The following is a 25,218-nucleotide window of genomic DNA, read 5'->3' on the forward strand; positions in this document are numbered from 1 at the left end:
TATTTAAAAAAATCAAGCAGGGTGGCAGCATCAGTACAGGTAAATATCTCCCTTAATGAAATCGCATGAAAGGTCCTCTTTAACATGTCCAAATAGGCCACTGGGGAGTCTAAACCTGACAGACCCTTTAAAATATAAGGACCATGTGCTGCTCAACTTAAAGAAGGTGAATGGAGTTTGAGACATCTAGAAGTCATCTCGAAGTAGGTTATTGGGCAGTTAATTGTTGTACACACACAAACATCTATCCAGACTGAATGGCTATAAAGTTACATAATATATTATTGCAGAGGGAGAATTATCTACACATTCACAGACACAATAAGATGTTACTGCCTGAGCTGACCTACCCTAGGGTGACAAGTTCCATAGCAACCATCTCAGTGGTAGTTTCTCCTTTTATTTGCTCAAAGCCTGTAAAAGAATTCAAAGGAACAATGTGCATAACCCATAACCCAAAACTGGGGCATAGCTAGGAGGAAGGGGAAGGGTGGGTTATGTGATCTAGGCGTAATTTGGATTGAGGGCACTTTCCCTGCCAAATTATAGTCACAATGTCTGATTCATGGTGCTGCCTGCTAGGGAAAAGATAATGAGACGGAAGGGCAACAGCAAATTGTAATGTTGCTGTTGCAGCTGATTGCTGCAGCAGCTGTCCAATACACAGAGTGCATCTGTCAGCAGCCATCAGAACCACTTTGTGCCTGGTGGGGACAACAAGACATGTCTTGTGGCTGCTGCTGCAATAAGCAGGGGCACATTAATGGGGGTGAAGGCAGCGCAATAGCACAGGGATCAAATTCCTAGTCACATTCCGAGTTTAGTGTTGCCTCTTCTGCTGTCAGCACTTGGTGCCAGCAAAAGGATTGAAGATGCTGGAGCTGATGGCTCTAGGAGTGTGCGCAAGCATAATATCAAACTGAGCACCCACCCTCTATGAGTAAGTCATCTTTGTGCTCCTATGTTGCTCCGTCTCATCCTTAGGCCTCATATACACATGAACGTTGTTTTAGTCCGCATCCGAACCACAGTTTTTGTGGCTTGGATGCGGACCCATTCACTTCAATGGGGCCGCAAAAAATGCAGACAGCACACTGAGTTCCGTGAAAAATATAACCTGTTCTATTCTTGTCCGTTTTGCGCACAAGAATAGGCAGTTATATCAATGGCCGCAAATTGCCATCCGTGTTTTGTGGATCCGCAATTTGTGGACCGCAAAACACACAATGGTCGTGTGCATGAGGCCTAAATGTCATATTAAATAGGAGCAAGAGGAGGACAGACTGGCTGTTGGGCTTTTAATTTTATCAGATCACTGGAGGGGGCTGGCTAAGGGCACTTTCACACTTGCGGCAGAGTGATCCGGCAATCTGCATGCAAACGGACTGCATTTGTAGACGCATCCGGATGCGGGTCCGTCTTACAAATGCTTTGCAAGATTGGATCCGTCTCTCCGGATGTCATCCAGAGAAACGGATCCGTTATATATTTTTTTCACATTTCTTACCGGTCTGCGCATGCGCAGACCGGAAGGACGGATCCGGCAATGCAGTATTTTTAATGCCGGCACTAATACATTTCAATGTAAATATGGCAATGTGATCCGGCATTCCAGCAACTGATCCGTAATTTTGGATGGAGATAATACTGCATGCTGCGGTATTTCCTCTGTCCAAAACGCCGTTCAGTGACTGAACTGAAGACATCCTGATGCATCCTGAACGGATTTATCTCCATTCAGAATGCATGGGGATAAAACTGATCAGTTCTTTTCCGATATTGAGCCCCTATGACGGAACTCAGTGCCGAAAAAGAAAAACGCTAATGGAAAGCACCCCAGGAGTATGGCCACACGGTCAGGTTTCTGCATGCAGTTTTGGAAGCCAAAACCATGAGTGAATTAAAAAAAGAGAAGTCATATCTGTCTTGTATACTCTCCTTTTATGATCCAATCCTGATTTTGACTTCCAAACCTGTCCATGTGGCCTACCCTAAGGGAATAAGTTAATATTTGTGCTACTCATATCCCATGATGCTACAAGCAGCCAGTGTAGTCAGTTATTCTACTGATAAAGAGACATAACTGAAGCCAATACTTTTGACCGATAGGGAGCCTCTAATCAACACTAACAGATGCATAAAAAAAGTGAAAGAAGCTGTTTAAGTAGAGAGCCACAGAGAGGGCAATTGCAAAAGTGGTAACAAAAATCATACAGTATGGGCTGTACCTCAAAACAACTCAAATTTATTGTGCAATAGTAGTAAAACATTAATAAAATTAGTACACTCTATGACTACACAAAAAAAATTGAAATTGCATGTAGCAAGCAAATCGCAATCGCGCATGTCGATTGTGACTTGCGGCCAGATTTGGATTTTATGACTGATGCGCTGCAGTGGCATTATACCATGCATTGCAATATGATTCAGTGTCACAAAATGCAACTTTGCAATGTTCATGTTGTGTGACTAAAGTTGCTGTGTAGTCCTCGCCTAAATGGCATCTTTTATGTTAGAGGTTCTTTTACAGATTTCACAAAGGAGACCAGGAGCTTAGAGCTACACTTGTGAAGGCTTTGCTGAGGAAAATCAACTGTTAATGGATTTTTTTTTTTTTTACGTGACAAGGAATAGCAGCTGAGAGATGTAAGAAACATTTCAAGAATTGGATTAAAGGAAATGTGTCACTAAAAATTGTATCTGCCAGTTAAAACCAGAAAGTAACACATATTCTTTTTTTTATATTTTCTGATTACATATTTTATATTCTATTTTCTGAACATGATTATGGGGGCTGCCATCTTGCCTGAGCTTTTTCTTTATTTTTTTTTCAATTATCTTTTTATTAGTTTTTATAATAAAATAAGAGACTGTTTACATTGTATCAATGTAGAAGAAATCATGATCAATTATGACAAGTTGATATGCAACAATGCTCATTCTAGAACTTAAAGGGGTTGTCCGGGATCAAATTTTTTTTTTTTTTTTAACTGCTTACTCACTGTTAGTAGCCAAATCTATCTTCCTAAGATGTTTTTAGGTAGCTTTTGCACTGCTGCATGGCTCCTACAGTCCCCAGCAGACTGTGTACATATCTGTTTATGTATGCTATCACTTCCTGCTGCAGTGCATTGTGGCTCCCAGTGCAGATCAGCAGCTCCTGGTTTCTACAGTGTAAGATCACCTCCCTGCACCCGCCCCCCTCATACATATTCAGCCTCCTCCATGGATCCACCCCCCTCTTACATATTCAGCCTCCTCCATAGATCCGCCCCCCTCATACATATTCAGCCTCCTCCATAGATCCGCCCCCCTCTTTCATATTCCTCCCCCATAAACTGCTCCTTGCTCTGTCTCTTGCATGTCATGTGCTCAGTGTTTGCAGACAGTGAACTAACACACAGGGAGCAGCTCCATCTTTCCACAATGGTAGATCATTTTTATGCTTGTGCTAGTTACTCATGGTATACAACCTTAGGGATAGCAGACTGCAACAAACTATAAAGGCCACGCTCTCACATCTATCCATAAACATCGCTGACAGCGTCACACTATAAAGGCCACGCTCCCACATCAATCCATAAACATTGCTGACAGCGTCACACTATAAGGGCCATGCTCCCACATCTATCCATAAACATCGCTGACAGCGTCACACTATAAGGGCCACGCTCCTACATCTATCCAGAAACATCGCTGACAGCGTCACACTATAAGGGCCACGCTCCCACATCTATCCATAAACATCGCTGACAGCGTCACACTATAAGGGCCACGCTCCCACATCTATCCATAAACATCGCTGACAGCGTCACACTATAAGGGCCACGCTCCCGCATCTATCCATAAACATCGCTGATAGCATCACACTATAAGGGCCACGCTCCCACATCTATCCATAAACATCGCTGACAGCGTCACACTATAAGGGCCACGCTCCCACATCTATCCATAAACATCGCTGACAGCGTCACACTATAAAGGCCACGCTCCCACATCAATCCATAAACATCGCTGACAGCGTCACACTATAAGGGCCACGCTCCTGCATCTATCCATAAACATCGCTGACAGCGTCACACTATAAGGGCCACGCTCCTACATCTATCCAGAAACATCGCTGACAGCGTCACACTATAAGGGCCACGCTCCCACATCTATCCATAAACATCGCTGACAGCGTCACACTATAAGGGCCACGCTCCCACATCTATCCATAAACATCGCTGACAGCGTCACACTATAAGGGCCACGCTCCCGCATCTATCCATAAACATCGCTGATAGCATCACACTATAAGGGCCACGCTCCCACATCTATCCATAAACATCGCTGACAGCGTCACACTATAAGGGCCACGCTCCCACATCTATCCATAAACATCGCTGACAGCGTCACACTATAAGGGCCACGCTCCCACATCAATCCATAAACATCGCTGACAGCGTCACACTATAAGGGCCACGCTCCCACATCTATCCATAAACATCGCTGACAGCGTCACACTATAATTGCCACGCTCCCACATCTATCCATAAACATCGCTGACAGCGTCACACTATAAGGGCCACGCTCTCACATCTATCCATAAACATTGCTGACAGCGTCACACTATAAGGGCCACGCTCTCACATCTATCCATAAACATCGCTGACAGCGTCACACTATAAGGGCCACGCTCCCACATCTATCCATAAACATCGCTGACAGCGTCACACTATAAGGGCCACGCTCCCACATCTATCCATAAACATCGCTGACAGCGTCACACTATAAGGGCCACGCTCTCACATCTATCCATAAACATCGCTGACAGCGTCACACTATAAGGCCACGCTCTCACATCTATCCATAAACATCGCTGACAGCGTCACACTATAAGGCCACGCTCCCACATCTATCCATAAACATCGCTGACAGCGTCACACTATAAGGGCCACGCTCCTGCATCTATCCATAAACATCGCTGACAGCGTCACACTATAAGGGCCACGCTCCTACATCTATCCATAAACATCGCTGACAGCGTCACACTATAAGGGCCACGCTCCCACATCTATCCATAAACATCGCTGACAGCGTCACACTATAAGGGCCACGCTCCCACATCTATCCATAAACATCGCTGACAGCGTCACACTATAAGGGCCACGCTCCCACATCTATCCATAAACATCGCTGACAGCAGTCACACTATAAGGGCCACGCTCCCACATCTATCCATAAACATCGCTGACAGCGTCACACTATAAGGGCCACGCTCCCACATCTATCCATAAACATCGCTGACAGCGTCACACTATAAGGGCCACGCTCCCACATCTATCCATAAACATCGCTGACAGCGTCACACTATAAGGGCCACGCTCCCACATCTATCCATAAACATCGCTGACAGCGTCACACTATAAGGGCCACGCTCCCACATCTATCCATAAACATCGCTGACAGCGTCACACTATAAGGGCCACGCTCTCACATCTATCCATAAACATCGCTGACAGCGTCACACTATAAGGGCCACGCTCCACATCTATCCATAAACATCGCTGACAGCGTCACACTATAAGGGCCACGCTCCCACATCTATCCATAAACATCGCTGACAGCGTCACACTATAAGGGCCACGCTCCACATCTATCCATAAACATCGCTGACAGCGTCACACTATAAGGGCCACGCTCCACATCTATCCATAAACATCGCTGACAGCGTCACACTATAAGGGCCACGCTCCCACATCTATCCATAAACATCGCTGACAGCGTCACACTATAAGGGCCACGCTCCCACATCTATCCATAAACATCGCTGACAGCGTCACACTATAAGGGCCACGCTCCCACATCTATCCATAAACATCGCTGACAGCGTCACACTATAAGGGCCACGCTCCCACATCTATCCATAAACATCGCTGACAGCGTCACACTATAAGGGCCACGCTCCACATCTATCCATAAACATCGCTGACAGCGTCACACTATAAGGGCCACGCTCCCACATCTATCCATAAACATCGCTGACAGCGTCACACTATAAGGGCCACGCTCCCACATCTATCCATAAACATCGCTGACAGCATCACACTATAAGGGCCACGCTCCCACATCTATCCATAAACATCGCTGACAGCGTCACACTATAAGGGCCACGCTCCCACATCTATCCATAAACATCGCTGACAGCGTCACACTATAAGGGCCACGCTCCCACATCTATCCATAAACATCGCTGACAGCGTCACACTATAAGGGCCACGCTCCCACATCTATCCATAAACATCGCTGACAGCGTCACACTATAAGGGCCACGCTCCCACATCTATCCATAAACATCGCTGACAGCGTCACACTATAAGGGCCACGCTCCCACATCTATCCATAAACATCGCTGACAGCGTCACACTATAAGGGCCACGCTCCCACATCTATCCATAAACATCGCTGACAGCGTCACACTATAAGGGCCACGCTCCTACATCTATCCATAAACATCGCTGACAGCGTCACACTATAAGGGCCACGCTCCCACATCTATCCATAAACATCGCTGACAGCGTCACACTATAAGGGCCACGCTCCCACATCTATCCATAAACATCGCTGACAGCGTCACACTATAAGGGCCACGCTCCCACATCTATCCATAAACATCGCTGACAGCGTCACACTATAAGGGCCACGCTCCCACATCTATCTATCCATAAACATCGCTGACAGCATCACACTATAAGGGCCACGCTCCCACATCTATCCATAAACATCGCTGACAGCGTCACACTATAAGGGCCACGCTCCCACATCTATCCATAAACATCGCTGACAGCATCACACTATAAGGGCCACGCTCACATATAGATCCCTAAACATGACTGAGAGCTTTACACAATTATAGCAGCTTTGAAACAAAAAAATATTGTTTTAGTGTGTCCATAGTCTGAGAGTCACCGTTTTTTTTTTTTTTTTGACCGATTGTCTTAGTTAGGCTCCTTTCACACCTGCGTTCAGGTGTCCGCTCGTGAGCTCCGTTTGAAGGGGCTCACAAGCGGCCCTGAACGCAGCCGTCTGGCCCTAATGCATTCTCAGTGGAGGCGGATCCACTGAGAATGCATCCGCCTGCCAGCGCTCAGCCTCCGCTCTGCTCAGTGAGCGGACACCCGAACGCTGCAAGCAGCGTTCGGGTGTCCGCCTGGCCGTGCGGAGGCGAGCGGATCCCGTTCCGACTTATAATGTAAGTCAATGGGGACGGATCCGCTTGAAGATGACACCATATGGCTCAATCTTCAAGCGGATCCGTCCCCCATTGACTTTCAATGTAAAGTCTGAACGGATCCGCTCAGGCTACTTTCACACTTAGAAAATTTTCTAAGTTATAATGCAGACGGATCCGTTCTGAACGGAGCCACCGTCTGCATTAATATGAGCGGATCCGTTCAGAACGGATGCAAACGTCTGCATTATAGGAGCAGATCCGTCTGATGAAACATCAGACGGACCCACTCCGAACGCTAGTGTGAAAGTAGCCTTAGGGATTCATTTTTTGCGGGTTGAGGTGACGGTTTGATTAGTACTATTTTGGGGGACATGCGCCTTTTTAAACGCTTGTTGTTGCACTTTATGTGATGTTAGGTAAAAAAAAAAGGCTTTTTTTTAAAACAGTTTTTATGATATTTTTTTAAGGTGCTTTTCGGACATGGTGTGTAATGTGATATATTTATGGAGCCGGTTGTTACGGACAAGGCAATACCAAATATGTGTAGGTTTTTTTATTCATTTAATTTTTTTAATGTAATAAATGAACGGATAAAAGACAATTTTTATTTTATTTCTAATTCAAATTTTGTAAAGGGGTGCGCCCCCCCTCAATATAATAAACATTGGTGGCGCAGTGCGCCCCCCTCAATATAATAAACATTGGTGGCGCAGTGCACCCCCCCTCAATATAATAAACATTGGTGGCGCAGTGCGCCCCCCCTCAATATAATAAGCATTGGTGGCGCAGTGTGCCCCCCCTCAATATAATAAACATTGGTGGCGCAGTGAGCCCCCCTCAATATAATAAGCATTGGTGGCGCAGTGCGCCCCCCCCCTCAATATAATAAACATTGGTGGCGCAGTGAGCCCCCCTCAATATAATAAGCATTGGTGGCGCAGTGCGCCCCTCCTCAATATAATAAACATTGGTGGCGCAGTGCGCCCCCCCTCAATATAATAAGCATTGGTGGCGCAGTGCGCCCCCCTCAATATAATAAACATTGGTGGCGCAGTGCGCCCCCCTCAATATAATAAGCATTGGTGGCGCAGTGCGTCCCCCCTCAATATAATGAACATTGGTGGCACAGTGCGTCCCCCCTCAATATAATGAACATTGGTGGCGCAGTGCACCCCCCCTCAATATAATGAACATTGGTGGCACAGTGAGCCCCCCCTCAATATAATGAACATTGGTGGCACAGTGCGTCCCCCCCTCAATATAATGAACCATTGGTGGCACAGTGCGTCCCCCCTCAATATAATGAAATTGCTGTGCGCAGTGACGACCCCCCTCAATATAATGAACATTGGTGGCACAGTGAGCCCCCCCTCAATATAATGAACATTGGTGGCACAGTGCGTCCCCCCTCAATATAATGAACATTGGTGGCACAGTGCGCCCCCCCTCAATATAATGAACATTGGTGGCACAGTGAGCCCCCCCTCAATATAATGAACATTGGTGGCGCAGTGCGTCCCCCCTCAATATAATGAACATTGGTGGCACAGTGCGTCCCCCCTCAGTATAATGAACATTGGTGGCACAGTGGGCAGTGCCAATGAGGGTTAAAAAATAAATAAAAAAATTAACTCACCTCCTCCAATAGATCGTCTCCTGTACTTTTTTTCGGGACCTGGCAAAGGACCTGTGGTGACATCACTGTGCTCATCACATGATACATCACATGATCCATCACCATGGTAATGGACCATGTGATGAGCTCAGTGACGTCACCACAGGTCCTGAAGAATGAACAGGAGACCGGCAGCTACGCGATCAACTGGAGGAGGTGAGTTATTTTTTTTAACCCTCATTGGCACTTCCCACTGAGCCACCAATGTTTCTTATACTGGGGTGTTGGGGGGGCACACTGTGCCACCAATGTTTCTTATACTGGGGTGTTGGGGGGGCACACTGTGCCACCAATGTTTCTTATACTGGGGTGTTGGGGGGCACACTGTGCCACCAATGTTTCTTATACTGGGGTGTTGGGGGGGCACACTGTGCCACCAATGTTTCTTATACTGGGGTGTTGGGGGGGGGGCACACTGTTTCTCATACAAATACAGGAGGCGGGTGCCGGAATTCAAATAGCCGACACCCGACCTCTGTGACAGGGAGCTGCGATCAGCGACAGTTAACCCCTCAGGTACCGCACCTGAAGGGTTAACTCAACTGCAGCTGATCGCAGCTCCCTGTCACAGAGGTCGGGTGCCGGCTATTTGATTCCTGGCACCCGCCTCCTGTATTTGTATTACAGGTCAGTTTTCTTCATTGGTGGCGCATTTTGGTCGCCATCTGGAGCCCTGACTAAGGCTAATCAGACATCAGGGTCTGATTAGCCTTAGGTCCATAGCAACCAGGACGCCTTTGTTAGGTGTCCGGTTGCCATGGCAACGATCGGCCGCTGCAATCGCAGCAGCAGGGGCGCGATGGTAGAGAGAGGGAGCTCCCTCCTTCTCAACCACATGGATCTGGATGCCGCGCACCTGTTACAGAGTGTTAGCTGGTACAGTTACAGCTAACGCTCTCTGCTGATGGCAGCGGCAACGTTCCTGAGCCGCTGCCATCAATATCTGCACCACAAGGATGCGGACGCATGGGGGGGGGGGCATTTGTTATATATGGGACAATGGGGGCAGAAAGGAGTGGAGCATTTTAGGGGAGGCACTTTATTTCACTTTGACGTCACCGGACTGGAGGGGCGGAGCTTAGTGCAATCTTGGCCAGGAGAGTTACTGCCCCTCCTAGACTTTTGAATAATTAATTAGGCTGTCAGTGACGTCACCGGGCTCCCTGAGCAGCGGAAGAGGAAGCTTTCCTCCTCTGCAAGGGACCCGGTACGTCACTGACTGAAAGAAATCAGTTACTTCCTGCCATAAAGGTTTTTGGTAAAAAGGGTACTTAGAAACATGCTGAAAAGGTAGGACATGGGTGTCTGTCAAGTGTGTGTATGTGCAACGCTATTAATGGTCCCTAATCCCGGACAACCCCTTTAATGATGAACATAGAGTAAGGCTAGGTTTACACCTGAGCGTTTTACAGCGCGTTCCTACGCGCTGTAAAACGCTCAGCAGGCAAGAACCAATGATTCCCTATGGGAATGGTTCACACCTGAGCGTTTTACAGCGCGTACGATCGCCCTGTAAAACGCCTGATGCCCCAAGAAGTACATGAGCTTCTTTGGGGCGTCTTGTCGCGCGTTCCCGTACATAGACTTCAGTGGGAACGCGCAACAATAGGTGTTCGCTTGTCTCTGTATGGGCGATTGCAAACGCCCGTACAATCGCGCATACAGAGTGCTCCATCGCGAACGCTCAGGTGTGAACCCAGCGTAATGAGTAGACGAGAAAGGGGATTGAGGGAGGGGGGGTGAGTGAGAGGGAGGGGGGAGAGTTGAGGATTGGGTGCGAAGGGTGTGTTATGTCCAGGATCAAGGACGAACAGTTCAGAATTCCGTGAAGATCAGTTCGGTGTTTCAGATATGTTAGAAAGCATGTTAAGTTCTGGTGTAGTGCTTCGGAAGGATATCCAATTTTCCCATATTTTTTTAAATGTTCTTAACAGCATTTAGAAAATTGCTTTACAGCAGCCACATGGTCCATAGACACAATGGTCAGGAGGGGACCTCATTGACATCTATGGGAGAGTTTTCTAGGCATGCTCTGTAACCAGTGCAGAGGTCATTGTACAAGGAAAGAACAGATAAGCTATTGTGAATGGTGGATCCTGTCTTAGGCCTTGTTCACACGTCAGTTATTTGATCAGTTATTTCCATTAGTGATTGTGAGCCAAAACCAGGAATGGAGGCTACACAGAGATATGATATAATGAAAAGATCTAGACCTGTTCTATGTTTTTGACTCGCACCTGGTTTTGGCTCACAATAACTGATGGAAATAACTGATAAAAAAACTGAGGTGTGAACAAGGCCTTATCTATACACAGAGGTGATATCTCCTTATCATTACAGGCAGGTTTAGATGGTATATAATTGCAGAACAGTGAACTGCAGGATTTTATGGTTTTTGTTTAAATATAGATAGTGACATGGAAAATTAAAAATAATATCATCGACAATTCACTAAAAATATGTTAAACTTAAAAATGTGATTTAAATAATAGGTCAATTTCTGATTACACTTTTCCTTTAACCCTTTCCCGACACATGACGTACTATCACCCTGGTAGCCGGGCCCCTGCTGTATTCACCGGTATCGCTGTAAAATTACTAAAGTTTTTAAGTTAAAAATATTTAAAAAATGCCCCTTTTCTCTTATTTTATAATAAAAAACAGAAAAAAACCCACAGATAATTGGTATCGCCACATCCACAATTACCGGCTCTATAAATATATCACATGCTCCACCCTGTCCGATAAACACCATAAAAATAAATAAATAAAAAAGCCATTTTTGTCACCTTACATCACAAAAAGTACAACACCAAGGGATAAAAAAGGCATATGTCCCACAAAATGGTATCAATAAAACCATCACCTCATCCCCTACCTAAGACAATCGTCCAAAAAATAAAAAACTATAGCTTTCAGAACACGGAGACACTAAAACATCATTTTTTTGTTTCAAAACTGCTATTATTGTGCTAAAGTGAAATAAATAAAACAAAAATATACATATTAGGTATCACCACAACTGTAACAACCAGCTCGATAAAAATATCACCTATATGACCTAATCCCTCAGCTGAACACCGTAAAAAAATAAAAACTGTGTAAAAAAAAGCGATTTTTGTCCTTGCATCACAAAAATTGCAACAGCAAGCGATCAAAAAGGCGTATGCCCCCCCAATCAAATGACACCTCATCCCGCAAAAAATTATACCCTACCTAAGGCAATCAATCAAAAAAATAAAAAAGCTATGGCTCTCAGACTATAAACTAAAATATCATTATTTTGGTTTCAAAAATACTATTATTGTGTAAAACTTAGATAAATGAGAAAAAGTAGACAAATTAGGTATTGCCACATTCGTAACGATCTGCTGTATAAAAAAGTCACATGACCTAATCTCTCAGTTAAACGCTGTAAAAATAAATAAATAAAAAACTGCGCCAAAACAACCAATTTTTTGGTCACCTTGCCCCATAAAGTCTAATAATGAATGATCAAAAAATCATATATACCCAAAAATGTTACAAATAAAAACGTCAACTCTTCCTGCAAAAAACGAGCCTCTGCACAAGACGATCAGCAGAAAATAAAAATAAAAAATAGGGCGTTCAGAAAATGGAGATACAAAAACCTAATTTTTGTTTTCAAAAATGCTTTACTATGTAAAACATAATAGAAAGTAGACATATTTGATATTATTGCATCCGTAACAACCTGCTCTATAGCACATGATCTAACCTATCAGATGAATGTTTTTTTGTTACCTTGCCTCACAAAAAGAGAAATATAGAGCAATTAAAAGTTATATGTACCCCAAAACCCCAATAAAACTGGCACCTTATCCCGTAGTTTCAAAAATGTGGTCACTTTTTTAAGTTTCTACTGTAGGGGTGCATTCAAATGGGACATGGCATCTAAAAACCAGTACAGATAAATCTGCCTTCAAAAAACCTGCGCCCTGCAGTGTGGCCATACAGCAGTTTACGACCAGATGTGGGGTGTTTCTCTAAACCGCAGAATCAGGTTAATAAATATAGAGTTTGTTTGGCTGTTAACCCTGCTTTGCTACTGGAAAAAATTGATTCAAATGTAAAATCTGTCAAAAAAGGGAAATTCTGAAATGTCATCTCCATTTTCAATTAATTCTTGTGGAACACCAAAAGGGCTAACAAAGTTTGTAAAATCAGTTTTGAATACCTTGAGGGGTGTAGTTTCTAAAATGGGGTCATTTTTGGGTGGTTTATATTATGTAAGCCCCGCAAAGTGACTTCAGACCTGAACTTTCAGATTGGTTTATTTAACCAATCACTAGTAACAGGAGTCGTCCCAGAAGATTGGAAATTAGCAAATGTTGTGCCCATTCACAAGAAAGGTAGTAGGGAGGAATCGGGCAATCATACTTAAGGAGAGGATTGTGGAACACCTAAAATCCCATGGATTGAAAGATGAAAAACAGCATGGGTTTACTTCAGGGAGATCATGTCAAACTAATCTTATAGATTTTTTTGATTGGGTGACTAAAATAATAGATGGCGGACGTGCAGTAGACATCACTTATCTAGACTTTAGTAAGGCTTTTAATACTGTCCCACATTGAAGGCTTATCAATAAAGTGCAGTCTTTGGGCTTGGACTCCCATATTGTTAAATGGATTAGGCAGTTGCTGAGGGACAGACAACAGAGGGTTGTAGTCAATGGAGTATATTCAGACCATGGTCTTGTTAACAGTGGGGTACCTCAGGGATCTGTTCTGGGACCCATATTGTTTAATATTTTTATCAGCGAAATTGCAGAAGGCCTCGATGGTAAGGTATGCCTTTTTGCTGATGACGCAAAGATATGTAACAGGGTTGATGTTCCTGGAGGGATACAACAAATGGAAAAGGATTTAGGAAAACTAGATAAATGGTCCAAAATCTGGCAACTAAAATGTAATGTTGATAAGTGCAAGATAATGCACCTGGGGCGTAAAAACCCAAGAGCAGAATATAAAATCTGTGATACAATCCTAACCTCAGTATCTGAGGAAAGGGATTTAGGGGTCATTATTTTAGAAGACTTAAAGTTAGGCAGGCAATGTCATAGAGCAGCAGGAAATGCTACTGTAGTAGAATGCTTGGGTGTATAGGGAGAGGCATTACCAGTAGAAAGAGGGAGGTGCTCATGCCGCTCTACAGAGCACTAGTGAGACCTAATTTGGATTATTGTGCGCAGTACTGGAGACCATATCTCCAGAAGGATATTGATACTTTGGAGAGAGTTCAGAGAAGAGCTACTAAACTAGTACATGGATTGCAGGATAAAACTTACCAGGTAAGATTAAAGGACCTTAACATGTATAGCTTGGAAGAAATTTTAAATACATAAAGGGAATCAACAAGGTAAAAGAGGAGAGATTATTTAAAAGAAGAAAAACTGCTACAAGAGGACATAGTTTTATATAAGAGGAGCAAAGGTTTAAAAGTAATATCAGGAAGTATTACTTTACTGAGAGAGTAGTGGATGCATGGAATAGCCTTCCTGCAGAAGTGGTAGCTGCGAATACAGTGAAGGAGTTTAAGCATGCATGGGATAGGCATAAGGCCATCCTTCATATAAGATAGGGCCAGGGGCTATTCATAGTATTCAGTATATTGGACAGACTAGATGGGCCAAATGGTTCTTATCTGCCGACACATTCTATGTTTCCATGTTTCTAACTGGTCCTTAGCCCCTTAGGGACCGGGCTCATTTTCACCTTATGGACCAGGCCATTTTTTGCAAATTTAACCAATGTCACTTTATGTGGTGATAACTTTAAAACGCTTTGACTTATCCAGGCCATTCTGAGACATTTTTTTTTTCGACACATATTGTACTTCATGACACTGGTAAAATGGAGTCAATTTTTTAAATAAAATTTATTTAAAAAAATACCAAATTTGCCAAAAATTTTGAAAAATTAGCAAATTTTTAAGTTTCAATTTCTCTACTTCTATAATACATAGTAGTACCTATAAAAATAGTTATTACTTTACATTCCCCATATGTTTACTTCATGTTTGGATCATTTTGGAAATGACATTTTATTTTTTGGGGATGTTACAAAGCTTTGAAGTTTAGAAGCAAATCTTGAAATATTTCTGAAATTTTCGAAAACCCACTTTTTAAGGACCAATTCAGGGGTGAAGTCACTTTGTGAGGCTTACATAATATAAAGCACCTAAAAATGACCCCATTCTAAAAAACTACACCCTAAAGGTATTCAAAACTGATTTTACAAACTTTGTTAACTCTTTAGGTGTTCCACACGAAATAATGGGAAATAGAGATACAATTTCAAAATTTCACCCAATTTTTTTTTACAGTTACAAAGCAAGGGTTAACAGCCAAACAAAACTCAATATTTTTGGCCCTGATTCTGTAGTTTACAGAAACACCCCATATGTGGTCGTAAACTGCTGTACGGGCACACTGCAGGGCACAGAAGGAAAGGAATGCCATACGGTTTTTGGAAGGCAGATTTTGCTGGACTGGTTTTTAAACACCATGTCCCATTTGAAGCCCCCCTGATGCACCCCTAGAGTAGAAACTCCAAAAAAGTGACCCCATTTTAGAAACAACACCCCTCAAGGTATTCAAAACAGATTTTACAAACTTTGTTAATCCTTTAGGTGTTCCACAAGAATCAATGGAAAATAGAGATACAATTTCAAAATATCACTTTCTTGACAGATTTTCCATTTTAATATTTATTTTCCAGTTACAAAGCAAGGGTTAACAGCCAAACACAACTCAATATTTATGGCCCTGATTCTGTAGTTTACAGAAACACCCCATATGTGGTCATAAACTGCTGTACGGGCACATGGCAGGGCGCAGAAGGAAAGGAATGCCATACGGTTTTTGGAAGGCAGATTTAGCTGGACAGTTTTTTTGACACCATGTCCCATTTGAAGCCCCCCTGATGCACCCCTAGTGTAGAAACTCCCAAAAAGTGACCCCATTTTAGAAACAACACCCCTCTAGGTATTCAAAACAGATTTTACAAACTTTGTTAATCTTTTAGGTGTTCCACAAGAATTAATGGAAAATAAATATACAATTTCAAAATATCACTTTCTTGGCAGATTTTCCATTTTAATATTTTTTTTCACGTTACAAAGCAAGGGTTAACAGCCAAACAAAACTCAATATTTATGGCTCTGATTCTGTAGTTTACATAAACACCCATATGTGGTCATAAACATCTGTACGGGCAAAGGACGCAGAAGGAAAGGAATACCATACGGTTTTTGAAAGGCAGATTTTGCTGGACTGGTTTTTTGACACCATGTCCCATTTAAAGCCCTCCTGATGCACCCCTAGAAACTCCAAATATAGTTACCCCATTTTAGAAACTACAGGATAGCGTGGCAGTTTTGTTGGTACTAGTTTAGGGTACATATGATTTTTGGTTGCTCTATATTACACTTTTTGTGAGGCAAGGTAACAAGAAATAGCTGTTTTGGCACCGTTTTTATTTTTTGTTATTTACAACATTCATCTGACCAGTTAGATCATGTGGTATTTTTATAGAGCAGGTTGTCACGGACGCGGCAATTCCTAATATGTATACTTTTTTTTTTATTTCTGTAAGTTTTACACAATGATTTCATTTTTGAAACAAAAAAAATCATGTTTTAGTGTTTCCATAGTCTGAGAGACATAGTTTTTTCAGTTTTTGGGAGATTATCTTGGGTAGGGTATGATTTTTGCGGGATGAGATGACGGTTTGATTGGCACTATTTTGGGGTGCGTATGACTTTTTGATCGCTTGCTATTACACTTTTTGTGATGTTTTTTTACACCGTTTTTATATTTTTTTTTACGGTGTTCACCTAAGGGGTTAGGTTATGTGATATTTTTATAGAGCAGGTTATTACAGATGCGTCGATACCTAATATGTATACTTTTTTATTTATGTAAGTTTTTCATAATAATATCATTTTTGAAAAAAAATATATCATGTTTTAGTGTCTCTATATTCTTAGAGCTTGAGTTTTTGGGCGATTATCTCAAGTAGGGTCTAATTTTTTGTGGGATGAGGTGATGGTTAGATTGGTACTATTTTGGTGGGCATACGCCTTTTTGATCGCTTGCTGTTGTACTTTTTGTGATGTAAGGTGACAAAAAAATGGTTTATTTAACACAGTTTTTATTGTTTTTATCTTTTACGGTATTCATTTGAGGGGTTTACTCATATAATATGTTTATAGAGCCGGTCGATACGGACGTGGAGATACCTAATATGTCAACTTTTTTTTTCTTTACGAATTTTTTTTAACTTTATTTGGGGGAAATTACTTTTTTTTTTTACTTGAAACTTTTAATTTTTGGGGGGGAAAACTTTATTGTTTCAACTTTTTTTCACTTCATTTTTTGTCCCACTTTGGGACTTCAACTTTTAGGCATCTAATTCCGTTTACAATGCATTCCAATACTTCTTTATTGGAATGCATTGGCTGTATGAGAAATACAGTGTGTATTACTCATACAGCTTCCTGCCTGTGAGATTCAGGGGGCTGGATCTCACAGGCTCTTCACTGGAAGGCAGCGCTGATGCCTAAGGAAGGCATTGCGCTGCCTTCCATGCCATCGAGTCTCCATTACAGCCACACGGGGACCCGATGGCACCGCCGATCACAGCAGGACCACCCATAAACGCCGCAAACCGCAGGTCTGAATTGACCTGCGGTTTGCGGCGATCGGCATCACAGGGTGCCTGCTCAACGATTCCGATCACTGCCCGCCGCGCGGCGGTGATCGGAACTACACATGACGTACCGGTACGTCATGTGTCCTTAAGCACCAGGACATCATGACGTATCGATACGTCAAGTGTCCCAAAGAGGTTAAAAAGTGGGTTTTGGAAATTTCCTGAAAAATTTCAAGATTTGCTTCCAAATTTCTAATCCTTCTAACGTCCCAAAAAAATAAAATGTAATTTTCTAAATGATCCGAACATGAAGTAGACATATGGGTAATGAGAAGTAATAACTATTATATGAGGTATCACTATCTATTATAAAAGTAGAGAAATTGAAATTTGAACATGGGATTTTTTCACAAATAAAGGTGAAATATATTGACTCATATTTATGACTATCATGAAGTACAATGTGTCACGAGAAAACAGTCTCAGAATGGCTTGGATAAGTAAAAGTGTTCCAAAGCTATTACCACATAAAGTGACACATGTCAGATTTGCAAAAAATGGCCTAAGCAGAAGAGCGAAAACTGGCCCTGGGTAGAAGGGGTTAATTCTGAATAGATACAGACTACACTCCTTCAAGTAAACAGAATGAAAATAAAAAATATAATTTTGATGCTTCATTCACTTTCAATATGTTACATTCCTGTGGACCTACAGTTGAAAAAATAGAAAATAAAGTTAGCCGATAAAAGCATTACCTTTAATGTATCAAGTATACAGATAAAGAAAAGCTTTGTAAAACTAGCAAGAAAGAGTTTCAAACTCTTTTTATTTGATAGAAGCTTTGACAAAAGTCTTTGATAAAGCTCGCTAGGGAGTACATACCGTATGTCAGGATTTCTATTATTTCAAACCATTTGTTTGTTTCTCTATACTTTTGTACTGTGCCTGCTTTTAGTAGATATGGAGTTTAAGAGGTTATGTTGGTTGTTTTTCTGTGTGATGCTGTTATAGCCCCTTCTAAAAAATGTCTCCTTTCCCCAGTAGTAGATAGCAAAAAGGTTCACAGCAGCATGTCCGGTGTGACTATTTATTAGGAACAGAGAGTGCATACGACGTTTCGGCTACGCAGTAGCCTTTATCAAGTATACAGATACAAAAAAGTGAGCAATCATATATACACCAGAGTGACCACTCCTGTGACATAGTGAAGCCAATCAACTGAGGGCTCAATCAAATCAACACATGTGTAACAATTAAAATGGCCTGAGCTCCAATCAGGCTATACAGGGAGTGCAGAATTATTAGGCAAGTTGTATTTTTGAGGATTAATTTTATTATTGAACAACAACCATGTTCTCAATGAACCCAAAAAACTCATTAATATCAAAGCTGAATATTTTTGGAAGTAGTTTTTAGTTTGTTTTTAGTTTTAGCTATTTTAGGGGGATATCTGTGTGTGCAGGTGACTATTACTGTGCATAATTATTAGGCAACTTAACAAAAAACAAATATATACCCATTTCAATTATTTATTTTTACCAGTGAAACCAATATAACATCTCAACATTCACAAATATACATTTCTGACATTCAAAAACAAAACAAAAACAAATCAGTGACCAATATAGCCACCTTTCTTTGCAAGGACACTCAAAAGCCTGCCATCCATGGATTCTGTCAGTGTTTTGATCTGTTCACCATCAACATTGCGTGCAGCAGCAACCACAGCCTCCCAGACACTGTTCAGAGAGGTGTACTGTTTTCCCTCCTTGTAAATCTCACATTTGATGATGGACCACAGGTTCTCAATGGGGTACAGATCAGGTGAACAAGGAGGCCATGTCATTAGATTTTCTTCTTTTATACCCTTTCTTGCCAGCCACGCTGTGGAGTACTTGGGCGCGTGTGATGGAGCATTGTCCTGCATGAAAATCATGTTTTTCTTGAAGGATGCAGACTTCTTCCTGTACCACTGCTTGAAGAAGGTGTCTTCCAGAAACTGGCAGTAGGACTGGGAGTTGAGCTTGACTCCATCCTCAACCCGAAAAGGCCCCACAAGCTCATCTTTGATGATACCAGCCCAAACCAGTACTCCACCTCCACCTTGCTGGCGTCTGAGTCGGACTGGAGCTCTCTGCCCTTTACCAATCCAGCCACGGGCCCATCCATCTGGCCCATCAAGACTCACTCTCATTTCATCAGTCCATAAAACCTTAGAAAAATCAGTCTTGAGATATTTCTTGGCCCAGTCTTGACGTTTCAGCTTGTGTGTCTTGTTCAGTGGTGGTCGTCTTTCAGCCTTTCTTACCTTGGCCATGTCTCTGAGTATTGCACACCTTGTGCTTTTGGGCACTCCAGTGATGTTGCAGCTCTGAAATATGGCCAAACTGGTGACAAGTGGCATCTTGGCAGCTGCACGCTTGACTTTTCTCAGTTCATGGGCAGTTATTTTGCGCCTTGGTTTTTCCACACGCTTCTTGCAACCCTGTTGACTATTTTGAATGAAACGCTTGATTGTTCGATGATCACGCTTCAGAAGCTTTGCAATTTTAAGAGTGCTGCATCCCTCTGCAAGATATCTCACTATTTTTGACTTTTCTGAGCCTGTCAAGTCCTTCTTTTGACCCATTTTACCAAAGGAAAGGAAGTTGCCTAATAATTATGCACACCTGATATAGGGTGTTGATGTCATTAGACCACACCCCTTCTCATTACAGAGATGCACATCACCTAATATGCTTAATTGGTAGTAGGCTTTCGAGCCTATACAGCTTGGAGTAAGACAACATGCATAAAGAGTATGATGTGGTCAAAATACTCATTTGCCTAATAATTCTGCACTCCCTGTATATAGTTAATAATAAAAGCAATGTGTACCTGATATCCCATTGAGTAGTATCCGATTGCCTCAACCATATTAATCTCCTAAGTCGGCATCTCAACCAACCTATTGCGAATGTCCGTGACGACATCACGTTTTGTAGTGGGCTTGCCGCCGCCATAGACATCAAAGATGCAGCCGCATCTGATTCCATCGCTGCACCACATACAGCCAATTGACGTTCGCATATCAAGTCACATGCATAGCGTGTCATCGGCAAAAGGTCCTAGATCCATCTTAACATAAAGAACGTTTCTAAACCTTATATATATATATTATTTCCAACCACTGGTATGTAGATGGGGACAAAAAATATATGTCTCACTCACATCCCGAAATCTCAGTTGCTAACAGAGTGTCCACAATCAATTAAATGTTTAGCCACCGGCTTGTCTATCATTTTTTTCCTTATAGTGCTTTTGTGTTTGTTAATGCGCTCCTTAATTTCCATGGTCGTTTCTCCCACATAGATTAAACTGCAAGGACACACGATCATGTAAATGACAAACTTAGACCAGCACGTGTAATATTCCATAATGTTAAATTTCTTGCCACTGTATGGATGAACAAAAGTGTTCCCTTTTAGCATGTTCCCACAATTGCAGCAACCCAAACATGGGAAATTCCCTGTCTTTCTGGCCTCCTTTACTGACATCACCTATGTCAGTCTTGATAAGCTTATCATGCAAATAAGTGCCCCGTTTGTATGCCATCAATGGCGGATTGTCAAAATCACTAACTGTAGGTAGGCCCCTATGTAAAATGTGCCACTCCCTTCTCAAGATCTGTGCTACATAAGCACTGTGATTGCCATGGGTGGATACAAACGGGATGCGTCCTGCATTCCTTCTCCTAGGAGAAGCTTGAAAAGTCGACACTCTGTTAACCAAGGAGACCCTGGTCCACGACCTGTGCAGCAACCTGCCTGGATATCTTCTGTTAGAGAATTTGCTACACATTTCATCAATGCGGTTCATGAACATGTCGTCATCAGATACCACACGTCTTACACAAAGCATCTGGCTCCAAGGTAAGGCGTCAAGCATGCAACGTGGATGACTACTGTCATATCTTAAAAGATTGTTCCTATCTGTGGGCTTCTTGTACAAGTCAGTTTTTAGCTCTCCTCCCTCCAGGTATACCCTGACATCAAGAAACTGCAACTCCTCCGAAAAGGCCGTCACAGTGAATTGAAGCCTGGGTACCCCATTGTTGAGATTTTGGTGGAACTCATTCAAGGAGTCCATCGAGCCGCTCCAAATCATAAAAATGTCGTCGATGTAGCACCACCAGCACAGGACCCACTGATGGAATGGTGATGCGTATACCAGTTTGTCCTCGACCTCCGCCATAAAAATATTGGCATAAGTTGGTGCCACGTGGGACCCCATGGCCACACTGTGTATCTGTTGGTAAAAGGTGTTGCCAAAGAGAAAATAATTCCTCTTGAGGACCAACTCCAGGAGGTTGAGGACAAAGCAGCGTGCATCAAAAGTGAGTCCCGTACCGGCCAGAACCACATTGACGACATTTAATCCATAGTCATGCATAATGGACGTGTATAGAGACACCACATCAAAGCTTACCAGATAAAAGTGGTCTGGAAAAGTAATCTCACTTAATTTTGTTAGAAAATGCCCCATATCTCTGACATAGGAGGGTGCTGAGATTGCATGGACACGGAGCAGTCTATCCAAAAATATTCCAATGTTGCTGAAGATAGACCCCCTGCCAGACACAATGGGTCTGCCCGGGGGGTCAACTAAACGCTTGTGTATCTTGGGGAGAATATAAATCAGCGGGGTGATGGGAAACCGTACTTTAAGAAACTGACATAAATCTGAATCAATAATGCCTTGTGCATGTGCTGTATCAACAATATTCGTCACCACCCTGGCAATCTCCCATTAGGGTCCTGTTTCTGTATTTGGTAAACCTCACTATCACCCAACTGCCCATATATCTGTCCGTGTCCATGACAACCACAGCACCCCCCTTGTCGGCTGGTTTGATAGTGATGTCTCTGTTTTGTGTCAATGCCTTGAGGGCTTCCCTCTCTTTGTATGGCATGTTAGGATTACAATGTAGCTGCCTGCTGCGTTCTTGCAAACTTCTAATCTGTTTGGTGACTATTTGGATGTAGGATTCCACAATATGATTGTTATGTGGAGGCATGAAGTTGCTCTTGTTACTTAACTCAAATTTACCCCCGTTACTGTCATTATTATCAAAAAATGCTTTTAATCTAAGCTGCCTGCAAAAACTTGTAAATCAAGTTCCATCTCAAACCAATCGGTATCTGCCGTAAGACAAAAAGAAAGTCCATGTTCCAAGACATTAATCTGGTCGCTGTCCAATTCAATAGATGATCTATTCACCACCAGATTATTTACTTCTTGTACAAACCGGATTCCCAAAAAGTTTGGACACTAAACAAATTGTGAATAAAAACTGAATGCAATGCTGTGGAGACGGCAAATGTCAATATTTTATTTGTAATACAACGTAGATGACAGATCAAACGTTTAATCTGAGTAAATGTATAATTGTAAAGGAAAAATACGTTGATTCAAATTTTCACTGTGTCAACAAATCCCCAAAAAGTTGGCACAAGTAGCAATAAAAGGCTGGAAAAAGTAAATTTGAGCATAACGAAGAGCTGGAAGACCAATTAACACTAATTAGGTCAATTGGCAACATGATTAAGTATAAAAAGAGCTTCTCAGAGTGGCAGTGTCTCTCAGAAGCCAAGATGGGTAGAGGATCACCAATTCCCACAATGTTGCGCAGAAAGATTGTGGTGCAATATCAGAAAGGTGTTACCCAGCGAAAAATTGCAAAGACTTTGCATCTATCATCATCAACTGTGCATAACATCATCCGAAGATTCAGAGAATCTGGAACAATCTCTGTGCTTACGGGTCAAGGCCGTAAAACCATACTGGATGACCGTGATCTCCGGGCCCTTAAACGACACTGCACCACAAACAGGAATGCTACTGTAAAGGAAATCACAGAATGGGCTCAGGAATACTTCCAGAAACCATTGTCAGTGAACACAATCCACCGTGCCATCCGCCGTTGCCAGCTGAAACTCTACAGTGCAAAGAAGAAGCCTTTTTTTCTAAGCAAGATCCACAAGCTCAGGTGTTTTCACTGGGCCAGGGATCATTTAAAATGGAGTGTGGCAAAATGGAAGACTGTTCTGTGGTCAGAAGAGTCACGATTCAAAGTTCTTTTTGGAAATCTGGGACGCCATGTCATCCGGACCAAAGAGGACAAGGACAACCCAAGTTGTTATCAACGGTCAGTTCAGAAGCCTGCATCTCTGATGGTATGGGGTTGCATGAGTGCGTGTGGCATGGGCAGCTTGCATGTCTGGAAAGGCACCATCAATGCAGAAAAATATATTCAGGTTCTAGAACAACATATGCTCCCATCCAGACATCATCTCTTTCAGGGCTGCGTAGGAGAAGGATCCGGGTACTGAAATGGCCAGTCTGCAGTTCAGATCTTTCACCTATAGAGAACATTTGGCGCATCATAAAGAGGAAGGTGCAGCAAAGAAGGCCCAAGACGATTGAATAGTTAGAGGCCTGTATTAGACAAGAATGGGAGAGCATTCCTATTTCTAAACTTGAGAAACTGGTCTCCTCGGTCCCCAGACATCTGTTGAGTGTTGTAAGAAGAAGGGGAGATGCCACACAGTGGTGAAAATGTCCTTGTCCCAACTTTTGGGGATTTGTTGACACCATGAAATTCTGATTCAACATATTTTTCCCTTAAAATGGTAAATTTTCTCAGTTTAAACTTTTGTTCCGTGATTTATGTTCTATTCTGAATAAAATATTAGAAGTTGGCACCTCCACATCATTGCATTCAGTTTTTATTCACGATTTGTATAGTGTCCCAACTTTTTTGGAATCCGGTTTGTACATGCGTCTCGTCACTATCCCCCGTGCTCTCTGGTTGTAGCCCGGGTATATAGGTGGAGGCTGATCTTTTCTGGACTCTGTGGTGTTTTCTGCCGCCACGTCGGAGTTTCCTCCCGCTGCGTGCGTTGTTCTTCCTAAAAAAAACTGACTTGGTGAATTCATCAGTTGAATCTGAATCACCTGTTGTAAAACCAAAGTGACCTTGGTCATATCTCCTCCCTCTACCCTGTCTCCTTGGGGGTCTTTGCGGGATTGTTGGTTTTGCCAATTATATATCCGTCCAGATTGGTAGTCCTCCAGATCACGGTGCCACTTGTCTCTTTTGGTTTTTTCAACCTCAGTTTTGTGTTGTTGGACTTGTTGAGTGGTCTTTTCTTTGTGAGCCACAAAATCGTCTGCCGACAACAAGCTCTGGATATGCACCCCCAGAGTGGCAAGGATTTTCTTAATACTCTCAGCCTCTTTCTGCAAATATTCGATATTAAGTAGCATCAATTTAAAGGAATATTTATTCTTGAGAGACTCAAACTTTTTACAAAATTCCTCATTCCGACGTGGCGGCAGAGAACACCACAGAGTCCAGAAAAGATCAGCCTCCACCTATATACCCGGGCTACAACCAGGGAGCACGGGGGAGAGTGACGAGATGCATGTACAAGAAGTAAATAATCTGGTGGTGAATAGATCATCTATTGAATTGGACAGCGACCAGATTAATGTCTTGGGACATGATACCGATTGGTTAGAGATGTAACTTGATTTACAACGTTTTTACAGGCGGCTTAGATTAAAAGCATTTTTTGATAATAATGACAGTAACAGGGGTACATCTA

Source organism: Bufo gargarizans, chromosome 1 (assembly GCF_014858855.1).
Source record: "Bufo gargarizans isolate SCDJY-AF-19 chromosome 1, ASM1485885v1, whole genome shotgun sequence".
Classification (NCBI taxonomy): Eukaryota; Metazoa; Chordata; class Amphibia; order Anura; family Bufonidae; genus Bufo; species Bufo gargarizans.